The sequence below is a fragment of the Euphorbia lathyris genome, chromosome 7 (assembly GCF_963576675.1).
Source record: "Euphorbia lathyris chromosome 7, ddEupLath1.1, whole genome shotgun sequence".
Lineage (NCBI taxonomy): Eukaryota > Viridiplantae > Streptophyta > Magnoliopsida > Malpighiales > Euphorbiaceae > Euphorbia > Euphorbia lathyris.
The window spans coordinates 44,938,043-44,945,177 of NC_088916.1; the positions used below are offsets into that span (position 1 = coordinate 44,938,043).

At 29.3% G+C, this 7,135-nt stretch overlaps 1 long non-coding RNA gene across 1 annotated transcript; it reads right to left on the minus strand.

Annotated features, from left to right (window-relative positions):
* Positions 1 to 6,024: 6,024 nt before the first annotated feature.
* On the minus strand, positions 6,025 to 6,494 carry LOC136235092 (uncharacterized). The gene is made up of 3 exons (XR_010691646.1): positions 6,457 to 6,494; positions 6,235 to 6,378; positions 6,025 to 6,149 (listed from the first exon to the last, which is right to left on the minus strand). It is a non-coding gene; the product is annotated as an uncharacterized lncRNA (long non-coding RNA).
* Positions 6,495 to 7,135: the final 641 nt, after the last annotated feature.

Here is a 7,135-nt window from a genome sequence, read left to right on the forward strand (position 1 = left end):
GAAATTTATCTGATATATATAGATTTCTTGTTCCATGTCACTATATCATTTGTTCCAAAATCTTATATTATTTGTTCAAAGTAGATATACTATTTGTTCCGAACTAATGTACCATTTGTTCTAAGTACATATTTCTCCTTATATATGAAACTTTACATTTATCTGATATGGCTGGATTTGATGATAATAGATTTATCTGAAATTTATCTGATATATATGTATTTCTTTATAATAGTTATTCTAAACTTATTCTCAGACTTGAAATTTATCTAAGATATATAGATTTCTTGTTCCATGTAACTATATCATTTGTTCCAAAGTAATATATTGGTTGTTCAAAGTGGATATACTATTTGTTCCGAACTAATATACCATTTCTAAGTAGATATTTGTCCTAATATCGATTCTCTTACCTGTTTTGTAGATTTGCTTACGCCTAGTTACTCTTCGACTGCAATTGTACCTTATACACTAGAAGTAATTACAAGACTCAGCCCTAATGGAACAAAATTATGGATTCCTAATTGTTCAAATGAGTTAAAACCTACTCTTGGAATGATATTTGAGAATTATGATAAAGCTCAAGAATTCTACAAATCATATGCATGTGCTGCTGGATTTAATAGTAGGATATCAACTTCAAGAAAGAAACAAGGTGTTATAAAAGAACAATTTTTTGTATGCAATAAAGAAGGTTACAAATATCACAAAAGAAAAGAAACATCCAGTGATATAAAAACCAGAAAAAGGACACTCAGTCGCGTAGGATGCAGAGCTAAAATGATTATCAAACTTTCCGACAATGGAAACTATGAAGTGAAACAATTTAAAGAAGAACATAATCATCTTCTATACACTCCAGGATGTGTACAATATCAAAAAGAGGGCAGGAACATGAACCTTCTACTCAAAAAGATGGTAGTTAATAATGCAAAGGTAAAACATCTTCTTCATAATATTTATGCATTATAAATACTAAACTGTTTACTTATAGAATTTTCCTCATTTCATCTAAAAATAAATAAATTCTGATTTGGTTGAACAGATGAATGTTGGTCCTCTGAGAACTTATAGACAAGCAAAGGAACTTTATGGAGGATATGAAAATATTGGTGCATCGAAGATAGATTTTAAGAACTTCCAGAGAGACTTGAAAGCATATATTAAGGATTCAGATGCACAAATGTTTGTAGATAATTTTCAGAAAAAAAGGAGTTATGGAGTGCATTATTTTTCGAATTTGAAGTAGATCAAGAATGCAGACTCTGTAGAGCTTTATGGGCAGACCTTGTATGTATAAAAAACTACGCTCTTTATGGTGATATGGTCTCATTTGACACCACATATAGCACAAACAGGTACTACATAATAATCTTTGACATAAAATTATTGCTTTCTGCCATTCATATACTGATTTTGCAAAACAAAAATTGTCTCATGTTCTTCAAACATAAAACTTATTTTTATGTCACAATGAACAGGTATAATATGATATTTGGACCATTTACTGGGGTTGACAACCACAAAAAATGTATTACATTTGCATCTTGTTTCGTGGCCAACGAAGATATTGCATCATTTGAGTGGGTTTTTAAAACATTTCTCAAAGCAATGGACAACAATGAGCCGACTTGCTTGATAACAGATCAAGATCCAGCAATGATAGTTGCAATAAAAAATGTTTTAAAAAAAACAGAACACAGATTTTGCATGTGGCACATTATGAAGAAGATGTCAGACAAAATAGGTACGAAAAATCATTCTATGCTATTTATTTCCTATTATCCCATTCAATAAATACAATGTTCAAACAGAATACATGTGTTGTTCCATACCAATACATAAAATGTTCAAACAGAATATATGTGTTGTTCAATACGCATACATTCATTTTATTCTATACTCTTTTCTTACTAATACAGGAAGACAAATAATGCAAGAAACAGATTTTATCACAAAGATAAATTCTTGCGTGTGGAGTGTAGAATTGGAACCAGAAGAGTTTGAATAAAAATGGATGGAAATTATTTTGGAATTCAATTTACAAGAACATGGATGACTGAAACACATGTATAATATAAGATCTACATGGATTCCTGCTTATTTCAGAGACTCATTCCTAGCGGGCTTAATGAGAACAACCTCAAAGTCAGAAAGTGAAAATCACTTCTTCACTTCCTTCACAAAAAGTCATTTAACTCTCATTGAATTCCTCCTCCGGTTTGAGGGTGCAATGGAAGCACAAAGACATGCACAAGGAAAAAATGACAATGATTCTAAACACTCAATACCTATGACTCAAACACCAATTCCTATCGAAAAGCATGGATCAGAAGTATTTACAAGAACAATCTTCTATGAATTTCAAAAACAAGTGATAGATGCTTCATTTAATTGTGGCGTTGATGATATACAGAAACACACTGACAAATGCAGAATCACTATAAGGGAAAAAGGAAAAAAAACAACATATCAGGTTGTTTATAATACAGAGAACAGTGACACAACATGTTCGTGCAAGATGTTCAATAGAGCAGGAATTCCCTGTAGACATATGGTGCTCGTATGGAAGGATAGAATACTGCAGAAAATTCCAGACCAGTATGTGCTAAACAGATGGAAAATATTACCAGAGATAACATTGCAAAATAATGTTATAGAAGAATATGCTAGAACAATGGGAAAGAAAATAATGTTGAATAACTTATGGAGCCAGATTCACATGACTGTGTGTTTGGCTGAAGGGGATGAAGAGGACCTAAATAATCTCACAAGAAACATTCAATCATTGAGGACAGAGCTGGAAGCAAAGAAAATAAAGAACATCAACAATTCTACTAAAAATCAAGACATAGAGATGTTGGTAGGAACAAGTCGGCCCTCTGAAGTTCTAATCAAAGAACCTAAAATTTCTAAAAACAAGGGAACTGAGATTCAGCTTACAAACAGTGAGAAAAGATTAAAGGGAGAAAAAGAGAAAGCAATTGAACAATCACAGAAAAAACAAAGGATGTGCAAAGGATGTCACCAATTGTGTAACCACGATATTAGAAACTGCCCAGAAAAAGCAAAAAGATAAGGTAAAATCCCTATGTCTAAACTTTCTTTCCTCTAACAGTATATTTTGTTATTTGACTTCACTTGAAAACATGAGATTTATTTTCGAACAACTTGTTATTATATGTCTTCATAATATATTTCTTAGAATAATTACTCAAAAAGTCTGTAAAACAACATGTTCCATATAAATATATCATTTGTTCAAAATAATTATATCATTTGTTCCGACTTAATTTATTATCTCATCCGAGATAATATATGATTTGTTAAAAGAACTAGCGTTTACACTAAAAATATATGAACATCAAAAAAATATAGCAGTATAAAAAAAGTTAACTTCTACAAAAATAAGTAAAAACATAATAAAAAAATATATCATTAAATAAAAAAAACACAAAAACAAAAACAATTGTTCACAATAAAATAAAATAAAAACATCAAAATAAACCATCATTAGGACCTGTAATATCATTGTTATATTTCTTAATCGGGTCCTTCAGATTCATCTTCACTTCCCTCAGCTCCTCCTGCAACTCCACCTTCTCCTCCACTTCTTTCTCAATGAAACACATCATTGAGTCACAAAATAAAGATATGAAAGCCTTCATACCCTTCAGCTTCTTTATGATGGAGTCAATATCCCCTTCCATAAAAGTTTCCTCCATATCTTCAATAACTTTAAATAACTCATCAGGAATTTCACTCCGTTCTTTAGATACTAAAGGTTCAGCAGGAGAAGAAGACCTCGATCTCTTAGACGAACTGGAACTGCTTCCTGACATATTTCCTTCAATCCAACTTCTACTAAAAAAATACGATCAATAAAGAGAGCAATACTATTTATAAAATTTTATTTAGTCTCTTCAACTTCATACTATCAAACATGCTTTCTTTCATTCAAATGATTATCTATTGGGAAACTCAGAAGCTTTTAATAATTTAGACTCTTCAAATTCTACTTTTCCTCCAATGAAACACGGCTTTTCATTCAAAATAAATGTATATTGGGAATCTCAACAGTATTAAGAATATTACGTACATGAATATATTTATTAAATGCAAACTAAATTAAAACTGTGAATCAGTCTCTTAAACTATTGGTATTATTTACTATATAAATATGTAAATCAGTCTCTTAAACTATTCGTATCAGAATCAATAAGTATTTCCTCATTTATTTATTATTGCAAAGGGTATGAATTAAAATCAGATTAAAATAAATCTGTATTCATTTTATTAACAATTAAAACTTTAATGAAACATATACAATGTATTAATTATATTCAAACAAACAATGATTAGTTATTGATCCCTTATTACTGAAAAAAATGTAATTATATCATTTCATTTTCTATTTTACAGGGTGAATCCTCAAAAGCAAACTTAATGATCAATTGGATATACTCTTATATTCTTCCAACGGTATACGTACTATGTTCCATTCCATGAACTATATTGTTCAATCCGAATACATATGTTGTTCTGGAATAAATATTACATTGTTCCATCAGAATAGTTACATTCTTTTTATTTCCTCTAATGTGATCTAAACTCATTTCCCATTATAACATAATTAGAACTATGTTCCAACTAAATTTGTTTAATAAAATGATGTTTATTAAATGACTAATGTATATAAGGTGGTTGTGAGAGTGAACCATTGGATATGCTCTTATATTGATCCAAACGTATACATAAATTGTACAAATTCTTTAATATAACTATATCATTTGTTCCAACTTAATGTACAATTAAGTGGTTGTGAGTATTGAAAAATGCTGTATACTGAATTCTACTAAATTGTACCACTTGTTCCATGTAACTATATCATTTGTTCCGAAATAATGAACCATTTGTTCCATTCCATGAACTGTATTGTTCAATCCGAATACATATGTTGTTCCGGAATAAATATTACATTGTTCCATCAGAAATAGTTACATTCTATTTATTTGATTTAATGTGATCTAAACTCATTTCCCATTACAACATAATTAGTACTATGTTCCAACACAAATTGTTTAATAAAATGATGTTTATTAAATGGCTAATGTATATAAGATGGTTGTGAGTGTGAACCATTGGATATGCTCTTATATTGATCCAAAAGTATACATAAATTGTATAAATTCTTTAATAAAACTATATCATTTATTCCGACTTAATGTACCATTAAGTGGTTGTGAGTATTGAAAAATGCTGTATACTGAATTCTACCAAATTGTACCACTTGTTCCATGTAACTATATCATTTGTTCCGAAATAATGAACCATTTGTTCCATTCCATGAACTGTATTGTTCAATCCGATTACATATGTTATTCCGGAATAAATATTACGTTGATCAATCAAAAGTATTTACATTCTTTTTATTTACTATAATGTGATCTAAAATCATTTACTATTCAAATATAATTAGTACTATGTTCCAACACAATTTGTTTAATCAAATGATATTTTATTAAATGGATGATGTTTTAATATACCATTTATTCAAAATAAATGTAACGTCTGTCCAAATGAATTATATATGCTAAATATTGAGTAAATTGACATCTGTTAAGAATAAACAAACATAATTTGAAAAACATTTTTAAATATAAAATTTTATATACAAATTCTAAAGTATATTTACAAATTCTAAAATATATTTACAAATTTAACATAAAAAATATGCTATTCTAAATTTAATCCAGCTCCAACAACCCATTCTTTTGACTTCTCATCAATTTCTTCAATAAGTTGATTTATTGGATTCAAAAGAATGCTCCAGCAATAAAAAATTCTAAGCTTTCTAAAGTCTTTTCCCTGCAAAAAAAAAAAGATATAATAAAATAGAATAATAGTAATACAAACTGTTACATAAAAAATTTACAAGATATACCTTAGAATTCTTTGTCAATCCAATATTCCACTCCTTCACACTCTGACCAATGTATGTTTCCATATGCTTCAAAAAAAAAAATACCACAATCATTGTGGTTATTATTGCTTCTCCACTTCATCCTCAGGATTTGCACTTTGTATGCACACATTTGTTTTAATGAAGAAGCATCATTTTTTAAAACAAAATGAGCATAGGATTTTAACTACAACAAACAAATCAGAAAATATGTTATCACATATACAAAAAAAAAAAAAACAAAGAATGAAATAAATCAAGTTACAACATACCAATTGTTCTGGACAATCATCATACTTATCAGCACGACTGATTTTTCGAGGGAGTGTCATATTATCCAATATTTCAACAGACTTTGAAAGATTGTTGACAACAATCAGATAAAAATGTCCATGAGAAATAACAGGGAAAAACACCTAATAAACACCAAAAAACATTAGTATCTCAATACATTTAACAGTATTCAACAGCTGCTGTTCCACCATAAAACTTACCAATTCAACATCAGCCAAGTTTTTAAATTCGAAAAAAGAAAGTTCATTCTGAAGCCTTTCCATAAAATTATATTCTCTTGATCTACTAGCTTCAGAAAACAGAAGAGTCTACAAAATAATCAAAACAACATTTAGCAAAACAATTATTAACAGAATGAAAACAAAAAACAAAATTACAAAGTTAGGAAACATACAAAAGGATATGTACTAAAAAAAATCTTTTCGGTTTTCCATTATATTTCTTCAATTCTTCAGTGTTCAAAATTGAACTCCAAGCATCCGCAATATTATTGACAATATGATCATGACCAGACATTGATAAAATATCCCGTTTATCAATAAAGGTTTGTCTATCACTGAAAAATACATCACTTCAAAACAAGGAAAAAAACTATCAGTATATGCCAAAATAACATATAAATTCATTAACAAACATAACATCAACTTACCTGCTTAAAACAGGACTCATTGCAAATTCAACAATCCTCCTTTTACGACTATCCATGTTATCCAGCAACTTTGAATGCCGAGAAATAAAAGGAGAACGGAGGTACTTAGATTCCTTAACAATCCTCCTTACACGACTTCCTCCACCATTTTCATTATCAAGACCATATCTCAAAATAATATCTCCCAAATCTCGACGTAATTCATTCATCACATCTACACCGTAAGATGA